Below are 21,748 nucleotides of genomic sequence, written 5' to 3'. Positions count from 1 at the left end.
CAAGAATGTCAATATGGTGACCGTTAGCAATACTGATGGGTATGGTAATTTACCGTATGTGCTTTCAGTTTTTCAATCTCCTTGCTGGTGGATTGATACGGGTGCTAATGTTCATGTGTGTGCTGACATTTCTATGTTCACTTCTTATCAGGTCGAACAGGATTCTTCCGTCTTAATGGGGAATGGATCACATGCTACTGTTCGTGGTGTTGGCATGGTAGATCTGAAGTTTACTTCGGGGAAGAACGTGCAGCTGAGGAACGTGCAGCATGTCCCCACTATGAACAAGAATCTCGTTAGTGGATCTCTTCTTTGCAGAGATGGATTTAAGTTAGTCTTGGAGTCCAATAAAGTATGTGACAAAGTTTGGACAATTTATTGGTAAAGGGTATGAGTGCGGAGGCTTGTTCCGCTTTTCATTATCGGATTTTTGTAATAAGTCAGTAAACCATATTTGTGGCAGTGTGGATTCGGATGCTAATGTGTGGCACTCTCGTTTATGTCATATTAATTTTGGTTTAATGAGCAGACTTTCCAGCTTTAGTTTAATTCCTACTTTCACCGTTGCCAAAGGTTCTAAGTGACATAGCTGTGTGCAATCTAAGCAACCTCGAAAGCCTCACAAGGCAGCCGAGGAGAGAAATTTGGCACCTCTAGAACTCATACATTATGATATGTGCGAGATGAATGGTGTGTTGACAAAAGGTGGAAATAGATATTTCATGACGTTAATTGATGATGCTACTAGATTCTGCTATGTTTATTTGTTGCAAACTAAGGATGAGGCTTTAGACTACTTTAAAATCTATAAGGCTGAAGTAGAAAATCAATTAGAGAGAAAGATCAAGCGTCTTAGGTCGGATCATGGTGGAGAGTATTTCTCTAAAATCTTTGATGAATTCTGTGAGGAACACGGTATTAGTCATGAGAGGACGCCTCCCTATTTGCCCCAATCAAACAGGATTGCTGAGAGGAAAAACCGCACGCTGACCGACTTGGTGAATTCCATGTTGGACACTGCTGGTTTATCTAAGGCATGGTGGGGGAGGCTTTATTGACTTTGTGTCATGTCCTAAATAAAGTTCCAAACTAGAACAAAGAGAAAACCCCTTATGAGGAGTGGGTTGGGAGAAAACCATCACTTTCGTATTTGCGCACTTGGGGATGCTTGGCGAAAGTCAACGTTCCAATTCCAAAGAAACGCAGACTCGTACCAAAGACAGTGGATTGTATCTTTCTAGGCTATGCTCAGCGTAGCATTGGTTATAGATTTTTAGTGGTTAAATCTGAGGTACCCGATATGCATGTTGATACTATTATGGAATCTCGTGATGCAACATATTTTGAGAATATGTTTCCTATGAAAGATATGCATAGCTTTGCTGAATTTTCTTCTGAGTTAATTCCTAAATCTAGTACATCTAATGATTACTCTGAACAACCACATGTTGAGAAAGTCCTTGAGAAGTATGATAATGAAGCTCCTAAACGGAGTAAGAGACAGAGGGTTGAAAATTCCTTTGGTGATAACTTCATTGTGTACCTTGTGGACAATACTCCTACGTCCATTGTAGAGGCATTTGCATCTCAAGATGCAGATGACTGGAAAGAAGTTGTCCATAACGAGATGGACTCCATTCTTTCTAATGGAACGTGGTAATTATCTGAGCGACCATATGGTTGTAAGCCAGTGGGTTGTAAGTGGGTGTTCAAGAAGAAGCTAAGGCCTGATGGTACTAGTGAGAAGTACAAGGCACGACTTGTAGCCAAGGGCTACACTCAGCGAGAAGGCGAAGATTACTTTGACACATATTCACATGTTGCTAGACTAACCACCATTCGTGTACTACTTTCCCGGGCTGCCTCTTATGGTCTGATCGTTCATCAAATGGACGTAAAGACAGCTTTCCTTAATGGAGAGTTCGAAGAGGAAATCTATACGGATCAGCCTGACGGGTTTATGGTAAAAGGTGAAGAGAAAAAGGTGTGCAAATTGTTAAAATCTTTTTATGGGCTGAAGCAAGCACCTAAGCAATGTCATGAGAAGTTCAACAGAACTTTAACTTCTGCGGGCTTTGTCATTAATGAGGCTAATAGGTGCGTTTACTACCGCCGTGGTGGGGGCGATAGTGTTATATTGTGCTTGTATGTTGATGACATACTGATTTTCGGTACAAGCATGAGTGTGATAAACGAGGTCAAGTCTTTCCTATCAAAGTGCTTTGATATGAAGGATCTGGGAGAAGCTAATGTAATTCTGAACAGTAAGCTTATTAAGGATGAGAGTGGGATTACGTTAACGCAATCACACTATGTTGAGAAGATCTTGAGTTGTTTCGGCTTTACTGATAGCAAGCATTCTCCAACACCTTATGATCCGAGCATGACACTTTGAAAGAACAAGAGGATAGAGAGAGATCAATTGAGATACTCTCAAATAATCGGTTCACTCATGTACCTTGCGAGCGCGATTGGGCCTGACATCTGCTACTTCTCAAACAACAGCGCCAGAAATTGACACGTTGATGGAGATTGGGCTTGCGTTGGTTTTTCCCTTGAAGAGGAAAGGGTGATGCAGCACAGGAGCAGTAAGTATTTCCCTCAGTTTGAGAACCAAGGTATTGATCCAGAAGGAGGGTCTCGTCAAGTCCAACGTACCTGCGCAAACACAAACAAACTTGCACCCAACGCTTCAAAGGGGTTGTCAATCCCTTCAAGATTGTTTGCAAAAGTGAGATATTAAGGCGGAAAGTCCAACGTAGTAAAAAGTGTAAGGCTGAAAATATGGTGAGGAGTAGACCCTGGGGGCCATAGTGTTCACTAGAAACTTCTCTCAAAATAGCAAGTATTACGGTGGGTGAACAAATTATTGTCGAGCAATTGATAGAACCGTGCAAAGTCATGACGATATCTAAGGCAGTGATCTAGCATATAGGCATCACGTCCGAGACAAGTAGACCGATACTTTCTCCATCTTCTACTATTAATCCACACATCGATCGCTATCCAGCATGCATCTAGTGTATTGAGTTCATGACGAACAGAGTAACGCTTTAAGCAAGATGACATGATGTAGAGGGATAATCTCAAACCAATGATGAAAACCCCATCTTTTTACCCTTGATGGCAACAACACGATACGTGCCTCGCTACCCCTTCTGTCACTTGGTGAGGTCACCGCACAGTATGAACCCAAAACCAAGCACTTCTCCCATTGCAAGAATCGTAGATCTAGTTGGCCAAACAAAACCCACAACTCGAAGAGAATTACAAGGATATGAAATCTTGCATAAGAGAGATCAGAAGAAACTCGAATAAGATTCATAGATAATATGATCATAAATCCACAATTCATCGGATCTCGACAAACACACCGCAAAATAAGATTACATCGGATAGATCTCCATGAAGATCATGGAGAACTTTGTATTGAAGATCCAAGAGAGAGAAGAAGCCATCTAGTTACTAGCTATGGACCCGTAGGTCTATGGTGAACTACTCACGCATCATCGGAGAGGTCATGGTGTTGATGGAGAATCCTTCCGTGTCTGAATCCCCCTCTGGCAGGGCACCAGGACGTGCCCCAGATGGGATCTTGCCAAGACAGAAGCTTGTGGCGGCGGAAAAGTGATTACGATGCTCCCCTGATTTTTTTTGGGAATATTTGGGAATTTATAGGCACAAGATCTAGGTCAGGGGACCTCCAGGGGGCCGACAAGCCTGCATGGCGCGGCCCCTGATACGTCTCCATCGTATCTACTTTTCCAAACTCTTTTGCCCTTGTTTTGGACTCTAATTTGCATGATTTGAATGGAACTAACCTGGACTGACGCTGTTTTCAGCAGAATTGCCATGGTGTTGTTTTTGTGCAGAAATGAAAGTTCTCGGAACGTCCTGAAAATTTACGGAGAATATTTCTCGAAAATATGAAAAATACCTGCGCAAAGATCCACCGGAGGGGATGGGCCAGAGGGCCACAAGTCGTGTAGCCCCCTCTGGTGGCGGCTACCAAGCTTGTGGGGCCCACATGGCTCTGCTGCCCCCAAACTTAGCTCTATAAATTCACTTTCATCCCAGAAAAAATAAAGATAGAAGATTTCGTCGCGTTTGCGATACGGAGACGCCGCCACATCCTATTCTTCATCTGAAGGGCAGATGTGGAGTCCGTTTTGGGCTTCGGAGAGGGGAAATCGTCGCCATCGTCATCATCAACCTTCTTCCCTCTCCAATTCCATGAAGCTCTTCATCGTTCGTGAGTAATCTATTCATAGGCTCGCTGGGCGGTAATGAGTAGGATGAGATCTATCATGTAATCGAGTTAGTTTTGACGGGGATTGATCCCTAGTATCCACTATGTTCTGAGATTGATGTTGCTACTACTTTGCCATGCTTAATGCTTGTCACTAGGGCCCGAGTGCCATGATTTCAGATCGGAAATTATTATGTTGTTAGCAATATATGTGTGTTGTAGATCCGATCTTGCAAGTTGTAGTTACCTACTATGTGTTATGATCCGGCAACCCCGGAGTGACAATAACCGGAACCACTCCCGGTGATGACCATAGTTTGAGGCGTTCATATGTTCACCAAGTGCTAATGCGTTGGTCCGGTTCTTTATTAATAGGAGAACCTTAATATCGGTAGTTTCCTTTTGGACCCCACCGCCACGGGAGGGATGAACAGTAGATGTCATGCAAGTTCTTTTCCCTAAGCACGTATGACGACACACAGAATGCATGCCTACATCACATTGACGAACGGGAGCGAGCCACATATCTCTCCGTGTTATAACTGTTGCATGATGAATGTCATCTAAACAAATCACCGACCCATTGCCTACGAGTTTGTCCCACTGCTGTCGTTACTTGTTTTGCTCTGCTGTTGTTACTACTGTTGCTGCTGCCGTTACTTGTTTTGTTGTGCTGCTGTTACTACTGTTGCTGATGTCGTTACTTGTTTTGCTCTGCTGCTGTTACTACTGTTGTTGCTTCCATTACTTGTTTTGCTCTACTGCTGTTACTATTGTTGCTGATACTGTTACTTGCTGCTACTGTTACTTGCTTTGTCGTGCTGCAACTCCTACTTGCTACTGTTGCTACTTGCTACTGCTGTCACTACTGTTGTTCCTTGCCACTGATGTCACTTCTGCTACCTGCTACAATACTTTTTCTTGCACCGTTGCCGGGAAAGAATATTTCCCGTCCACGGGCAACTTTTGGCGCCATTGATACGACAGTTAGGAATAGTCTTCCGTCAAGAGATCGTTTCTGGCACCGTTGTTACCATACTACTTTGTTGTTGACACTTTTCTTGCAGATACTAATCTTTCAAGTGTGGTTGAATCTGACACATTCAGCTGCTAATACTTGAGAATATACTTTCACTTCCCGTCGTGCGAACCAACAAATTTGGGTTGAATAGTCTACCCTCAAAAACTGCCTCGATCCCACGCGATGGTGGGCTATTGCAAGACAATTTCTAATTGTTGAGCAATCAAGAATAGCATTTTTCTAGCCATTGCCAGGGATCTGCTAACAGCATTTTTCTGGCGCCGTTGTTGGGGAGGCGATTGCTGTATTCTCTGAGTCACTTGGGATTTATATCTGTTGATCACTATGAAGAATCTAAAAGATCCAAAAACCAAAGTTTTGCCCTCAACTACGAGGGGAGGTAAGGAACTGCCATCTAGCTCTACACTTGATTCACCTTCAGTTATGAGTTAGTTTGCGACACCACCTCCTGCTAGAAATCTTGATATGTCGCCTGTGCTTGATGATGCTTATGATGCTGCTATGCCTGACACTGTTAGAGATGCTATGCCTGGTGATGCTAGAGATGCTATTTTGCCTGATGATGTTATGGTTGATACTGCTTTGCCTGATGATGCTAGAGATGCTATTTTGCCTGATGATGCTATGCTTGATACTGCTAGAGATACCACTTTGCTTGATATGCCACTAGGGGTATTCCTTGATGCTCATATTGCTAGAGTTACTGCCAATGCTCGTGATGCTTCTGAAACTGCCGATACTATTAGATAGAACCTGCTGTTGCTCCTGCTAGATCTAGCTCTCCTAGATATGAATTGCCTGATATACCTGAGGGTTATGTTATGGAGGGAGAGATAGCTGACGATTTTCTTGCGTGTAAGGATGCCTATGACGCTGAGAAATTCTCTGTCGACCCTGAGATAATATCTCTAGTCGAATCTGATCCTTTCCACGGTTATGAGTCTGAGATGGCCGTAGCCCATCTTACCAAACTACACGATATAGCCACCCTTTTCACTAGTGAGGAGAAGATCCGCAACTACTATATCCTTAAGTTGTTTCCTTTCTCTCTAAAGGATGACGCTAAAGCCTGGTTCACTTCTCTTGCTCCTGGATCTGAAGGATATGGTCTGTTACTTCTGTGAGAAATATTTCCCAGCCCATAAGAAGCAAGCTGCCTTGTAGGAAATATACAACTTTTCTCAACTCAAAGAAGAGAGTCTCCCACAAGCTTGGGGAAGGCTCATCCAGCTACAGAATGCTTTGCCTGATCACCCTCTTAAGAAGAACGAGATACTCGATATCTTCTATAACGGACTTACCGATGCTTCTAGAGACCACCTAGATAGTTGTGTCGGTTGTGTTTTTAGGGAACGAACTATAGAACAAGGTGAGGTCCTTCTGAATAACATCTTGATCAACGATAATGCTTGGACTATTCCCGAACCACCTCTTAAGCCAACTCCTAACTAAAGAGGTATTCTATTCCTCAGTCCCGGAGATATGCAAGAAGCCAAGAAATATATGCAAGAGAAAGGCATTAGATCTGAAGATGTCAAAAATCTACCACCTATCGAAGAGATCCATGGTCTCTATAACCCGATACAAGTAGTAGAAGTGAATTCTCTGCGTAGGTTTGATGAGAGTGATATTCCTTTTGACAAACCTGCTAGCCTATGATTTGATGAATTTGACAACTTTGTTGCCAAACAACAGAGTTTCAATGATTATGTTAGCAGACATTTGGAACAAAGTACTCGTATGCTTAGTCATTTAAGTGCTTGTGTGGACAAAAATGTCAATGATCTGAAGCTTCTGAGTAAACATGCCTCTATGATTACTACTCAGGTAGAACAAGTACTTAAAGCTCAAAATGACTTGTTCAATGAATTAAATGACAACTCTGTCAGAGTCATTACTAGAGGAGGCAAAAAGACTCAGGAACCATTGTATCCTGAAGGCCATCCTAAGAGAATTGATCAAGATTCTCTAGGAATTAATGTTGATACACCCAGTCATCCTAAGAAGAAGAAGGATGATAGAAACCTACATGTCAGTTCACCAAATACTATCACACCTGAAGAACCAAATGATATTTCTGCGTCTGATGCAGAAACACAATCTGGTGATGAACATGAACCTGGTGACAATATGGACAGCGATGTTCATAATATTGCTCAACCTAGCAATGATGAGGATGTGGAGATTGAACCTACGGTTAATCCTGATAACCCACAACCTAAGAGATACGATAAGAATGACTTCACTGCTAGGAAGCATGGTAAAGAAAGAGGGCCATAGGTTCAGAGACTCATGCCCTTTCCTCCTAAGCCATCCAAGAAAAAGGATGATGAGGATTTTGAGCGCTTCATTGAGATGATAAGACTCGTCTTTCTGTAGATGCGATTAATTGATATGCTCAAAATGTCTCCATATGCCAAGTACATGAAAGATATCGTGACCAATAAACAGAAGATACCAGATCTTGAGATCTCCACCATGCTTGCCAATTACACTTTCAAAGGTGGAACTCCTAAAAACCTTGGTGATCCCGGAGTGCCTACTATACCTTGCTCCATTAAAGGAAACTACGTAAGAACTCCGTATGTGACCTTGGAGCCGGTGTTAGTGTTATGCCGCTCTCTCTTTATCGTAGACTTGAACTGGATAAGTTGACACCCACTGAAATTTCTCTACAAATGGCCGACAAATCAACTGCTTTCCCTATCGGCATTTGGGAGGATGTTCCTGTTGTGGTTGCTAACACCACTATCTTAACAGACTTTGTTATCTTGGATATTCGCGAGGACGATGCCATGGCTGTCATCCTTGGAAGACCATTTTTAAACACTGCAGGGGCTGTTATAGATTGCAACAAAGGCAATGTCACTTTCCATGTCAACGGTAATGAGCATACAGTGCACTTTCCGAAGAAACGATATCAAGTACATTGCATCAATGCTATCAAAAAAAATTCATCGATTCTTATTGGGAGCTTTACATGCCCTATTCCTCGTGTCAATATGAAGTATGATTTGCTTGTTGGGGAGATACATATCCCCATTGAGGTGACTTAGTGGCTATTCGACAATTCTCCGTTTCCTCTTGCGATTTGAAAAGGTTTTTGTCATGAGGATTTGATCAATCCCATTGACGGATTTCTTTCGATGACCATGAAATGGATGAATCAAAGAGTCACATACCTCTGTTTTAAGCTTTCACTTTCTATTGCCTAGAAGAAAAATGATAGATTTAGTTTAGTTTTTCCTGTTTTAGCGTCCCGGAGAAAAATACCTCGAAAATAAAAGTTCTCCGATGGTCCTGAAAATCTAGTATGATTTTTTCTGAAATATTTGAAAAATACTGGGACTAAGAGCTGGTCTGGGGGCCACGCCAGTGGGCCACAAGCCCTGTAGCCGTCGCCCCCCCCCTCCCCCCTTGGTGGCGGCTACCAAGCTTGTGGGGCCCACAGGGACCCCCTCCACTCATTCCAGCTCCCATCCTCTTCTTCCACCTCCAGAAAAATCGTTTCACAACTCAAACCCGTGTTCTTGCTCATTTGGCTGTAATTTTCGATCTCCTTGCTCAAAGCACCATTCTCCTAACCGTTTTGGGGAAGTTACTCCTTGGTAAGTGACTCCCCCATTGGTCCAATTAGTTTTTGCTCTAGTGCTTTATCCTTCGCGTATTCTTGCTACCTTGGTGACCCTGTTCTTGAGCTTGAAATGTTTATTTTAGCTGGTCCCCAGTAGTTTTAGCGCGTGATACTGTCTCTAGGCACTAGTAGGAGTAGTTGCTACGAGTTGGGTTAATCCTTACTCACTTTTCTTTCGAAGTCTCTAAAAATTTCAGAATTTTTCAGAGCTAGAAAAGGAAAAGGATGAGGAGGTTCTTGAGAGGCTCTTTAAGCCGTACCCCCAAGGAGGATGAGAAGAACCACCCCAAGTACGTAGTTCCTTGAGTCACAGAAGTTCGAGCGTGCGAGTGGCCAAGTGATGAATTTTTACGCGCCGCTGGGCTTTATGAAGACTTTTATTACTTGGTGGAGAACACAGGTCTTACCGCGTTCGTTGAAGATAAGTGCTCACAATACCTCCTCCTCACCAATATTTTCGTTCGAAGCTTCAACTTTTATCCGAGGAAGAATCCTCCCATGGTTGAGTTCATGTTATACGACATCCCCCAATGCATGATGCTACAGGATTTTTGCAATGTATGCAAATTACCTTATGTTGGGGATATTCATGACCCTCGTCCACGGGACTTGGAGGATTTCATAGGTATTGTTGTTGTTGGAGACGAGAGAGGAGTGTCTCGCGCTAGAATTGCCAGCATACATTTTCCTGTGCTTCGGTATTTCTCATTATTTGTGGGAAAATGTTTGATTAGCCGTGGAGAGGCTGGATCACTTAGCTCTCCAGACCTTGCGGTTTTGCGCGAAGGCCTTTATAATGATAAGACTTATAGCCTAGGTGCTATAGCAGCTCAGCGGTTGAACACAAACCGTTCCAAGGATGTCGTCTATGGAGGTATCTATGCTACCCGTCTTGCCAGACACTTTGAGATACCCGTTAGACTGGGGGAGGAAGGAGAGATGCTTCTTCCTGAGAAATATCTGGATTATGACAGCATGGTTCTCCATGATTTTCTGGATAGAGATGCTAGTAGACGGAAGATTTATAACCTGGTATTTAGTCAGGGTACTCGAGAGACTATTACTTTGCCTGCTCCTTCTTCGTTTGATCTTCATGCAGGCAGATACACTATTATGCCCTCGGACATCTACGCATATTGGGGCTTGGCCCAACTGCTACTGCAACAAAATACCTTCCAACGGCGCCAGAAACACATGCTGATGGGAGACTATTCTTGTCTTGATTCTCCTCAGCAACGGCACCAGGAATCCTTCTGCTACGGCTACGCCATTAGGGACTTCCTAGCCAAATATTCAAAGGATTCCCCCGTGGCCTTGGAGCCTTGCGTTGGTGTTCCCTCGAAGTGGAAAGGGTGATGTAGCGTAGCGGTGGTAAGTATTTACCTCAGTTTTGAGAACCAAGGTATCAATCCAGTGAAGGAGTATCACAAGTACCTGCACAAACACAAAAAGCTTGCTCCCAACACTATGAAGGGGTTGTCAATCGCTTATAGATTGTTTGCCACATGAGAACTGAAAGCAACAAAGTAACAAAGCAAAGTAAAAGCGAAAGTGGAAACAATAGGTGTGAATAGACCCGGGGGCCGTAGTGTTCACTAGTGGCTTCTCTCATGAAAGCAAGTAGATGGTGGGTGAACAAATTATTGTCGAGAAATTGATAGAACCACGCAAAGTCGTGACATCATCTATGGCAATGATTATATCTATAGGCATCACGTCCAATATAAGTAGACCGATACTTTCTGCATCTACTACTATTACTCCACACGTCGATCGCTATCCAGCATGCATCTAGTGTATTAAGTCCAAACGAACAGAGTAACGCCTTAAGCAAGATGACATGATGTAGATGGACAATCTCATATCTACGACAAGCCCATCTTGTTACCCTTGATGGCAACTACACGATGTGTGCTTGCTGCCCTTTCTGTCACTGGGAAAGGTCACCACATGGTATGAACCCAAAACCAAGCACTTCTCCCATTGCAAGAATCATAGATCTAGTTGGCCAAACAAAACCCAAGACTCGGAGAGACTTACAAGGATATCAAATCATGCATAAAACAAATCAGCAAAGACTCAAATATATATCATAGATAATCTGATCACAAATCCACAATTCATCGGATCTCGACAAACACACTATCAAAGAGGATTACATCGGATAGATCTCCATGAAGATCATGGAGAACTTCGTATTGAAGATCCAAGAGAGAGAAGAAGCCATCTAGCTACTAACTGCGGACCCGTAGGTCTGAAGTGATCTACTCACGAGTCATTGGAGGGGTGATGATGTTGATGTAGAAGCCCTCCAACTCCAAAGTCCCCTCCGGCAGGGCACCGGGAAGGGTCTCCAGATGAGATCTCGCGGAAACGGAAGCTTGCGGCGGCGGAAAAGTGTTTTCATGGATTCCTTGATTTTTTCTGTATTTTAGGGAATATATAGGCGAAGGAGCTAGGTAGAGGGTCCTCAGCTATCTCCCCCTGTAGCTCTCTTGGCTTGGCCCTCAAGCCCCCTAATCTTCTTCCGTTCGGGAAAAAATTATTTCGGGGATTTTATTCCGTTTGGACTCCGTTCCAAAATTAGATCTGAAAAGGGCCAAAAACACAGAAAAAACAGGAACTGGCACTTGGCACTGAATTAGTAAGTTAGTCCCAAAAAAGATATAAAAGGTACATAAAACATCCAAAGATGACAAGATAACAGCATGAAACCATCAAAAATTATAGATACGTTTGAGACGTATCAAGCATCCCCAAGCTTAACTCCTGCTCGTCCTCGAGTAGGGAAGTGATAAAGAGTGAATTTTTTATGCTTTCATGCTACCTAGCATAGATGTCCTTTGTAACTCCTCTTATGTGACGCGAATGTTCAGATCCATTAGATCCAAAACAATAGTTTGCTATTTACGTGGAAACAATAATACTTCAAGCAAACTAGCAAGGTAATCATGAACTTTCAAAATAACAAGGCCAAAAGAAAGTTATCCCTACAAAAGCATATAGTCTGGCTATGCTCTATCGTCATTGCACAACGAACTTAAATCATTCACAACCCCGGTATTGGCCGAGTAATTCTTTTCACACCTTTACTTTCTCAAACCTTTTCAACTCTCACGCAATACATGAGCGTGAGCCATGGTTTTAGCACTATAAGTGGTGTGGAGTGTGGTAGAGGTTGCAAGACAAACAAGGAGAAGATCATCACATTAACTAGGCATATCAATGAGCTGCGGAGATGCTCATCAATAGATGTCAATGTGAATGAGTAGGTATTGCCATACAAATGATGCACTAGAGCTAGGAATATGTGAAAGCTCTTAGAGAAAACTAGTGGGTGTGCATCCAACTTGCTTGCTCATGAAGACCTAAGGCAATTTTGAGGAAGCCTATCATTGGAATATACAAGCCAAGTTATGTAATGAAAATTTCCCACTAGCTATATCGTGGTGACAAAACGAGAGACTCTCAATCATGAAGATCATGGTGCTTAATAAGCACAAGTGTGGAAGGATAGTAGCACTGTACCTTCTCTCTTTTTATCTCATTTTTTTTGGTGGGCTCTTTGGCCTCTTCTCTTTTTCTTTTCTTTTTTTTTGGTGGGCATCTTTGGCCTCTTTTATTTCCTCACATGGGACAATGCTCCATCAATGATGATCATCACACTTATAACTCAAACTTAGAGCAACGATGACTCTATATGGAATGCCTTCGGTAGTGTACCGTGGCAATGATCTAGCATGGCATAGACATTAATGGAAACATCATGCTAGCTATCTTACGATCATGCAATGACAATGTAGAAGTGGTGGCACATGTCATGGTGGTAGTTGCATTGCAATATATCTCGGAATGACTTTGAAAAAGCCATAGTAGGTAGGTATGGTGGCTGTTTTGAGGGAGGCTAATGATGGGTTTTGTGCACCGACGAAAGTTGCACGGCACTAAGAAGATAGTGATGGTGGAAGGTGAAAGTGCATCTAAACCATGGACTCAAAATTAGTCATGAAGAACTCATATACTTGTTGAAAAAGTTTTATTAGTAATCGAAACAAAGCATTCAACGCATACTCCGAGGGGAAGGGTTGGTAGGTATAAACCTCATGCGATCCTGACCGCCACGCAAAGGATGACAATCAATAGACTAATCATGCTCAGATTTCATCACGTAGCGGTTCACCATACGAGCATGCTACGGGAATCATTAACTTCAACACAAGTATTTCTAGATCCACAGCACCTTACTGGCATAACTTCAATATTACCACAACCACAACTCAAAACTAATTGAGATGAATCAAACTTCTCTAACTATTGAATGCACATGAAGGTGGAAGTTTTCATATCCCTTTGGATAACTACCCCTTTTGAGACTACTTTCAAAGCATAAATCAACTACCAAGCCATGCACCGCCGTGCTCTAAAAGATATAAGTGAAGCACATAGAGCAAAATCAACTAGCTCAAAAGATATAAGTGAACCACATGTGAGCTGAATTGTCTACCAAAGGATATAAGTGAAGCTCGACAAAATCACGGTGAGTGCATGTCTCTCTCTCTAGGTGTGCAGCAAGGATGATTGTGACACAACAAAAATAAAAGACTCCTACGATACAAGACGCTCCAAGCAAAACACATAACAAGTGGTGAATAAAAATATAGCCCCAAGTAACGTTACTGATGGATTGAAGACGAAAGAGGGGATGCCTTCCCGGGGCATCCCGAAGCTTAGGCTTTTACGGCATCCTTGAATCTCTTGGGGTGCCTTGGGTATCCCCAAGCTTGAGCTCTTTCCACTCTTTTTCTCTTTGTCCATAAGAACTTCACCCAAAACTTGAAAACTTCACAACACGAAACTTAAACAGAAACTCGTGATAACATTAGTATAAGAAAGCAAACCACCACTTCCTTAGTTACTATAGCAAACTTTAATTCTACTTATGTTGATGTTGGGTTACTGTATCTTCAATCTTCCATGGCTAATACCCCCCCCCCCCCCCGATAATATCCATAATTTCATCAAAATAAGCAACCAACACAGCTAAAACAGAATCTGTTAACAGCAGACCAGTCTGTAGCAATCTGTATACTTCGTATACTTATGTACTTCACAAATTCTGAACAGTTACGACAGTCTGAAGAATTTGCGTAGCAATCAGCAGCATAAAGAATCAACTCAAAAGCTCTTACAGAAAAAAAAATTCGTGAGCAGAAAGTTTCTGTCTTTTCCAACATGACCAAACGATCATCCCCAAGACTAATCGTAACGGTTTTGCTTGGCACAAACACAAAAAGAAACACAAAAAACACAATCATAACAGAATTATGAAAGTGTGGAAAGCATAAACCAGAAAGAAAAAGGATAGATTCGTTGGGTTGCCTCCCAACAATCGCTTTTGTTTAACGCCCTTAGCTAGGCAAAAGATGATGGAATCATGTATAGTCATCTCTTGTTGCTCAAACCATAAGTAGCCCTCATCGTAGATTCATAAGGCAATCTTATTTTATTTCTAGGAAAGTGCTCCATGCCCTTCTTTAGAGGAAATTGAAATCTAATATTCCCTTCCTTCATATCGATGATAGCACCAATAGTCCTTAGGAAAGGTCTACCAAGAATAATGGGACATGAAGGATTGCAATCTATGTCAAGTACAATGAAATCCATGGGTACATAGTTCTTATTTGCAACAATAAGAACATCATCGATCCTTCCCATGGGTTTCTTGACAGTAGAATCCGCAAGATGCAAATTAAGAGAACACTCTTCAATCTCATGAAAACCAAGAATATCACATAAAGACTTTGGAATCGCGGAAACACTAGAACCCAAATTACATCAAGCATTGCACTCATATTTTTTTATTTTGATTTTGATAGTAGGTTCCCACTCATCATGAAGTTTTCTAGGTATAGAGACTTCTAGTTCGAGCTTCTCTTCAAGAGATTTCATCATAGCATCTACGATATGCGCGGTAAAGGCTTTGCTTTGGCTATAAGCACGTGGAGAGTTTGCAATGGATTGCATCAAAGAAATGCATTCAAACAAGGAGAAATTATCATAATTGAATTCCCTGAAATCCAAAGTGGGAGTTTCATTACTACCCAAAATTTTGATTTCTTCTACTCCACTCTCCACAACTTTATCATCAAGATGGGTGGACTCCGAATCATTGGGGCGTTTTTCAACCAAAGTGGATTCATATCCATCCCCTTCATCAATAGGTTTGACACGCGAAAACAAAGACTCAAGAGGAATCACACCAAGCACTTTAAGATCTTCGTGATTTGCATCACTAGGACGCACCCTTTTAAACCATTCATGCCTAGCGCGAATTTGGGCGTTCTTTCTTTGCTCGCATTCATGGAGACACGCATAGCTTTCAAAGTTTCGTCCAAGTTGACCTTGGGAGGAGCACATCTAACTTTCAAAGCATCAATATCACAAGACATCCTACCAACAAAGTTTCCTCTAAAAGCATTGTTGTTGCACAAATTGTTCCTACCAACAAAGTTAACGTCCAAACTAGCATTGCTACTCTCAATCAAGGAAGATAGTTGCATGTCATTAGGATCTAAAGGAGAGTTTCTACTAGCAACCAAATTCATCAACTCGTCCATCTTAGCACTAAGCGAGTTAATTTCTTCTATAGCGTGTACCTTTTTGCTAGCACGTGACCTTTCAGTGTGCCACTGAGAGTAGTTGGTCATGATATTGTCTAGGAGTTTTGTAGCGTCTCCTAACGTGATTTCCATGAACGTTCCACCTGAGGCGGAGTCCAAGATATTGCGAGAAGCGAAATTCAAGCCAGCGTAAAAGATTTGTATAATCATCCACAAACTCAAGCCATGAGCGGGACAATTTCTAATCATAAGCTTCATCCTCTCCCAAGATTGTGCAACGTGTTCATGAGCAAGTTGCTTGAAATTCATGATATCATTACGTAAGGATATAATCTTAGCCGGCGGAAAATACTTGGATATGAAAGCATCTTTGCACTTATCCCAAGAATGGATACTATTTTTAGGCAAAGAAGAAAACCAAGTTTTTGCGCGATCTCGCAACGAGAAAGGAAAAAGCTTCAACTTAATCACGTCATTATCCACATCTCTTTTCTTTTGCATATCGCAAAGCTCAATGAAGGTATTGAGATGGGATGCGGCATCTTCACTAGGAAGGCCAGAGAATTGCTCTTTCATAACAAGATTCAGCAAGGCTGCGTTGATTTCATACGATTCCGCACTAGTGGCAGGAGCAATCGGAGTACTAATAAAATCATTATTATTGGTACTCGGGAAGTCGCAAAGTTTGGTGTTTTCAGCCATGATGACTTCAACAAACAAGCAAGCACACAAGCAAGCAAGAAAACCAGCAAAGGAAAACGGCAAAAAGGCAAATGGCAAAAGAAAACGGAAAAGGAGAAAGGCAAATGAAAACGGCAAATGTGAAGTGGGGGAGAAGAAAACGAGTGGCAACTTGCAAAAAAGTAAATGCAAGAGATGAGTTTGTGAGACCTACTTGGATAGATCTCTCCTTCCCCGGCAACGGTGCCAGAAATACTTCTGCTACTGCAACAAAAGACCTTCCAACGGCGCCAGAAACACGTGCTGACGGGAGACTATTCTTGTCTTGATTCTCCTCAGCAACGGCACTAGGAATCCTTCTGCTACGGCTACGCCTTTAGGGACTTCCTAGGAAAATATGCAAAGGATTCCCCCGTGGCCTTGGAGCCTTGCGTTGGTGTTCCCTCGAAGTGGAAAGGGTGATGTACCGTATCGGTGGTAAGTATTTCCCTCAGTTTTGAGAACCAAGGTATCGATCCAGTGAAGGAGTATCACAAGTACCTGCACAAACACAAAAAGTTTCCTCCCAACGCTATGAAAGGGTTGTCAATCCCTTATAGATTGTTTGCCAAGTGAGAACTGAAAGCAACAAAGTAACAAAGCAAAGTAAAAGCGAAAGTGGAAATGATAGGTGTGAATAGACCCGGGGGCCGTAGTGTTCACTAGTGGCTTCTCTCATGAAAGCAAGGAGACGGTGGGTGAACAAATTACTGTCGAGCAATTGATAGAACCGCGCAAAGTCGTGACATCATCTATGGCAATGATTATATCTATAGGCCAAAACAAGTAGACCGATACTTTCTGCATCTACTACTATTACTCCACACGTCGACCGCTATCCACCATGCATCTAGTGTATTAAGTCCAAAAGAACAGAGTAACGCCTTAAGCAAGATGACATGATGTAGATGGACAATCTCATATCTACGACAAAGCCCATCTTGTTACCCTTGATGGCAACTACACGATGTGTGCCTTGCTGCCCTTTCTGTCACTGGGAAAGGTCACCACACGGTATGAACCCAAAACCAAGCACTTCTCCCATTGCAAGAATCATAGATCTAGTTGGCCAAACAAAACCTAAGACTCGGAGACACTTACAAGGATATCAAATCATGCATAAAAGAAATCAGAAAGACTCAAATATATATCATAGATAATATGATCACAAATCCGGAATTCATGGGATCTCGACAAACACACCGCCAAACAGGATTACATCAGATAGATCTCCATGAAGATCATGGAGAACTTTGTATTGAAGATCCAAGAGAGAGAAGAAGCCATCTAGCTACTAACTACGGACCCGTAGGTCTGAAGTGAACTACTCACGAGTCATTGGAGGGGCGATGATGTTGATGTAGAAGCCCTCCAACTCCAAAGTCCCCTCCGGGCACCGGGAAGGGTCGCCAGATGAGATCTCACAGAAACGGAAGCTTGCGGCGCCGGAAAAGTGTTTTCGTGGATTCCCTCATTTTTTCTGTATTTTAGGGAATATATAGGCGAAGGAGCTAGGCCAGGGGGCGCTAGGGAGGCCACAAGCCTGCTAGCCGCCCCCCTGGTGGCGGCTATAGGGCTTGTGGGCCCCCTGTAGCTCTCCTGGCTTGGCCCTCAAGCCCCCTGATCTTCTTCCATTCGGGAAAAAATTATTTCGGGGATTTTATTCCGTTTGGACTCCGTTCCAAAATCAGATCTGAAAAGAGCCAAAAACACAGAAAAAACAGGAACTGGCACTTGGCACTGAATTAATAAGTTAGTCCCAAAAAGATATAAAAGGTACATAAAACATCCAAAGATGACAAGATAACAGCATGAAACCATCAAAAATTATAGATACGTTTGGGATGTATCACCAACCACAGGTGCCCGTGCCCGAGCCGCCAGTCGAGTACCAGACGCCAGTTTATCAGTGGGAGCCAGAGGAGCTCACACAGCAGTGGCATCTACAGTCTGCTCCGGAGTATCCTGGAGCTGGTTATTTCCCGCCTTGGGAGTAGACCAAGCTGGGCCAAAAGCCTAAGCTTGGGAGAGTACGTATTCTCACCGACCTTACATTCATGCTTATGCTTTCACTTTGTTAGTCGGTGTTTACACATTACCACTGTATTATCCATGCTAGTTTATTTTCGTTTTCTTGTCTTGTGTCCTTTTGAAAAAACCCAAAAAGATTTTTCTTTCATCTCTTGCTTGTTGGGAGTTTTCCTGTGTAAATAGTTTTCTTTTTCTTTGGGTCAAGGTAGAAGATATTGGTTACAATGTTTAGTGGCTTTTGCATGCATACCTGTTTAGCTTTCAAAGAGCCATATTACTTTGTCTTCTCCTTTGTGTTTGCCTGCAGATTCAGCTTAGTCCAATGCACGAGCACTCTTATTATTGTTCTCGTTCGATCGTGCAAGTGAAAGGCAATAATGATGATATATGATGAAGTGACTAAGACTGGAAAAGCTGGTATGAACTCTATTTGTTTTGTTTTTGTAAATATGACTAGCTTGTCGTCCCAGATTCAGCTATGTTGTGAGAGAACCATGTTTGCAATGACAACTTAGAGATCATAGTTTCTCATGCCATGCTTAATTAGCTGAGAGCTTATAATGGTTTGTCTTGAATGCCAACATAGATTTTGAGATGACTATGATGTAGTATGATAGGATGGTATTCTCCTTTGAATGATTCAAGTGGCTTGACTTGGCGCATGTTCATGCATGTAGTTGAAACAAAATCAACATAGCCTCTATGATGTTCGTATTCGTGGTGATTTATATCATGTTCATGCTTGCACTCAATGTTAGTCAAACTCATTGCATCTTGATGACTGTTGTCGCTCTCTAGTTGGTCGCTTCCCAGTCTTTTGCTAGCGTTCACTTGTACTAAGCGGAATACTGCTTGTGCATCCACTTCCATAAACCCAAAAGTTTTTCCATGAGAGTCCACCATACCTACCTATTTGCGGTATCTACCTGCCGTTCCAAGTAAATTTGCATGTGCCATTCTCTAAACCTTCAAGAAATAATCTGTTTTGCATGCCCGGACCGCTCATGTGGTGACAGGGGGCTATTTGTATCTTCCATGTTAGGCGTGTTATCCTCGACATGTGTTTATTCACTGTCATTCACGAGAAAGGGGCCGGTAATTGGAATGCCCAATTCCACGCTTAAATCGAAAACATAACTGTAAAACACGACTCCCCCCGGATTGATGTTAGTATGGACAGTACCCGAGGATTCGGCTAGCCGTGGAGTGTGATTGATTGGTGGTGGGGGAGTTAAAACTTTACTTTTCTGTTTGGGAACCACCTATAGCATGAGTAGCATGGAAGATATTGAGAACTCTTGGTCATTGCATTGACAATGAAAGCATGCCACGCAAAATTAGTATCTCTGTTTTTAAAGGTTGAGCTCTGGCACGTCTGCAAATCAATGCTTCCCTCTGCGAAGGGCCTCTCTATTTATTTTCCTGTTGAGTCATCCTAAGGTCCAATTAGAGCGCACCTCTATCATTTTTATGCTTTGCTTTTGATTGATATTGAGTATGACTATGACTGGATCTTCGTTGCTATGAATTACAATGTTTAGTCAGCCCTTGATCTTTGAAAGTGCTCTGCATTTATGTTTTGCGGTCTCAGAAAGAGCTAGCGAGATACCACTTATTCATATTGCTTCATGCTTGTTTTGATTGAATTGTTGGTATCTAAAACTCATTATTATTTTCTCGCTAGCTGATTATGCCATTGATATTAGTTTACCGTGAGACCTTTGTGTCACTTGCTTATGTGGTTAACTTGTGATCTTGCTGAAATTATGGTTATGAGTTAGACATAGTTGCAACAACAAGATCAAACAGAGTTTGTCAAAGTTTTCCTTTCTCTTTCAGTTTGTCAACTGGGTTGCTTGAGGACAAGCAAGGTTTTAAGCTTGGGGGAGTTGATACGTCTCCATTGTATCTACTTTTCCTAACTCTTTTCCCTTGTTTTGGACTCTAATTTGCATGATTTGAATGGAACTAACCTAGACTGACGTTGTTTTCAGTAGAATTGCCATGGTGTTGTTTTTCTGCAGAAATGAAAGTTCTCGGAACGTCCTGAAAATATGAAAAATACCTGCGCAAAGATCCACCGGAGGGGATGGGCCAGTGGGCCAAAAGCCCTGTAGCCCCCCCCCCCCCCCCGTTGTGGCGGCTACCAAGCTTGTGGAGCCCACGTGGCTCTGCCGCCCCCAAACTCAGCTATATAAATCCACTTTCGTCCCAGAAAAAATAAAGAGAGAAGATTTCGTCGCGTTTGCGATACGGAGGTGCCGCCACATCCTGTTCTTCATCTCGAGGGCAGATCTGGAGTCCGTTTTGGGGTGTGGAGAGGGGAAATCGTCGCCATCGTCATCATCAACCTTCTTCCCTCTCCAATTCCATGAAGCTCTTCATCGTTCGTGAGTAATCTATTCATAGGCTCGCTGGGCAGTGATGAGTAGAATGAGATCTATCATGTAATCGAGTTAGTTTTGACGGGGATTGATCCCTAGTATCCACTATGTTCTGAGATTGATGTTGCTACTACTTTGCCATGCTTAATGCTTGTCACTAGGGCCCGAGTGCCATGATTTCAGATCTGAAATTATTATGTTGTCACCAATATATGTGTGTTTTAGATCCGATCTTGCAAGTTGTAGTTACCTACTATGTGTTATGATCCGGCAACCCCGGAGTGACAATAACCGGAACCACTCCAAGTGATGACCATTGTTTGAGGAGTTCATGTGTTCACCAAGTGCTAATGCGTTGGTCCGGTTCTTTATTAAAAGGAGAACCTTAATATCCCGTAGTTTCCTTTTGGACCCCGCTGCCACGGGAGGGATGGATAATAGATGCCATGCAAGTTCTTTTCCCTAAGCACGTATGACGACAAACGGAATGCATGCCTACATCACATTGACGAACGGGGGCTAGCCACATATCTCTCCGTGTTATAACTGTTGCATGATGAATTCCATCCAAACAAATCACCGACCCATTGGCTACGAGTTTGTCCCACTGCTGTCATTACTTGTTTTGCTCTGCTATTGTTACTACTGTTGCAGCTGTCGTTACTTGTTTTGCTCTGCTGCTGTTACTACTCTTGCTGTTGCCGTTACTTGTTTTGCTCTGCTGCTGTTACTACTGTTGCTGCTGCGTTACTTGTTTTGCTCTGCTGCTGTTACTACTGTTGCTGCTACTGTTACTTGTTGCTACTGTTACTTGCTTTGTTCTGCTGCTGCTGCTACTACTGCTACTTGCTACTGTTGCTACTTGCTACTGCTGTCACTACTGTTGTTCCTTGCCACTGCTGTCACTACTGCTACCTACTACAATACTTTTTCTCGCACCGTTGCCAGGAAAGAATATTTCCCGTCCACGGGCAACTTTTGGCGCCATTGATACGAAAGTTAGGAATAGTCTGCCGTCAACAGATCGTTTGTGGCACCGTTGTTATCATACTACTTTGTTGTTGACAC

The 21,748-nt window shown here is 42.6% G+C and overlaps 1 pseudogene; it reads left to right on the top strand.

Annotated features, from left to right (window-relative positions):
• LOC123425881 overlaps window positions 1-21,748 on the top strand; it is an 82,485-nt pseudogene that overhangs the window by 27,029 nt on the left and 33,708 nt on the right.

This window comes from Hordeum vulgare, chromosome 2H (genome assembly GCF_904849725.1).
Source record: "Hordeum vulgare subsp. vulgare chromosome 2H, MorexV3_pseudomolecules_assembly, whole genome shotgun sequence".
Classification (NCBI taxonomy): domain Eukaryota; kingdom Viridiplantae; phylum Streptophyta; class Magnoliopsida; order Poales; family Poaceae; genus Hordeum; species Hordeum vulgare.
This window is presented reverse-complemented; position numbering and strand designations above follow the sequence as displayed.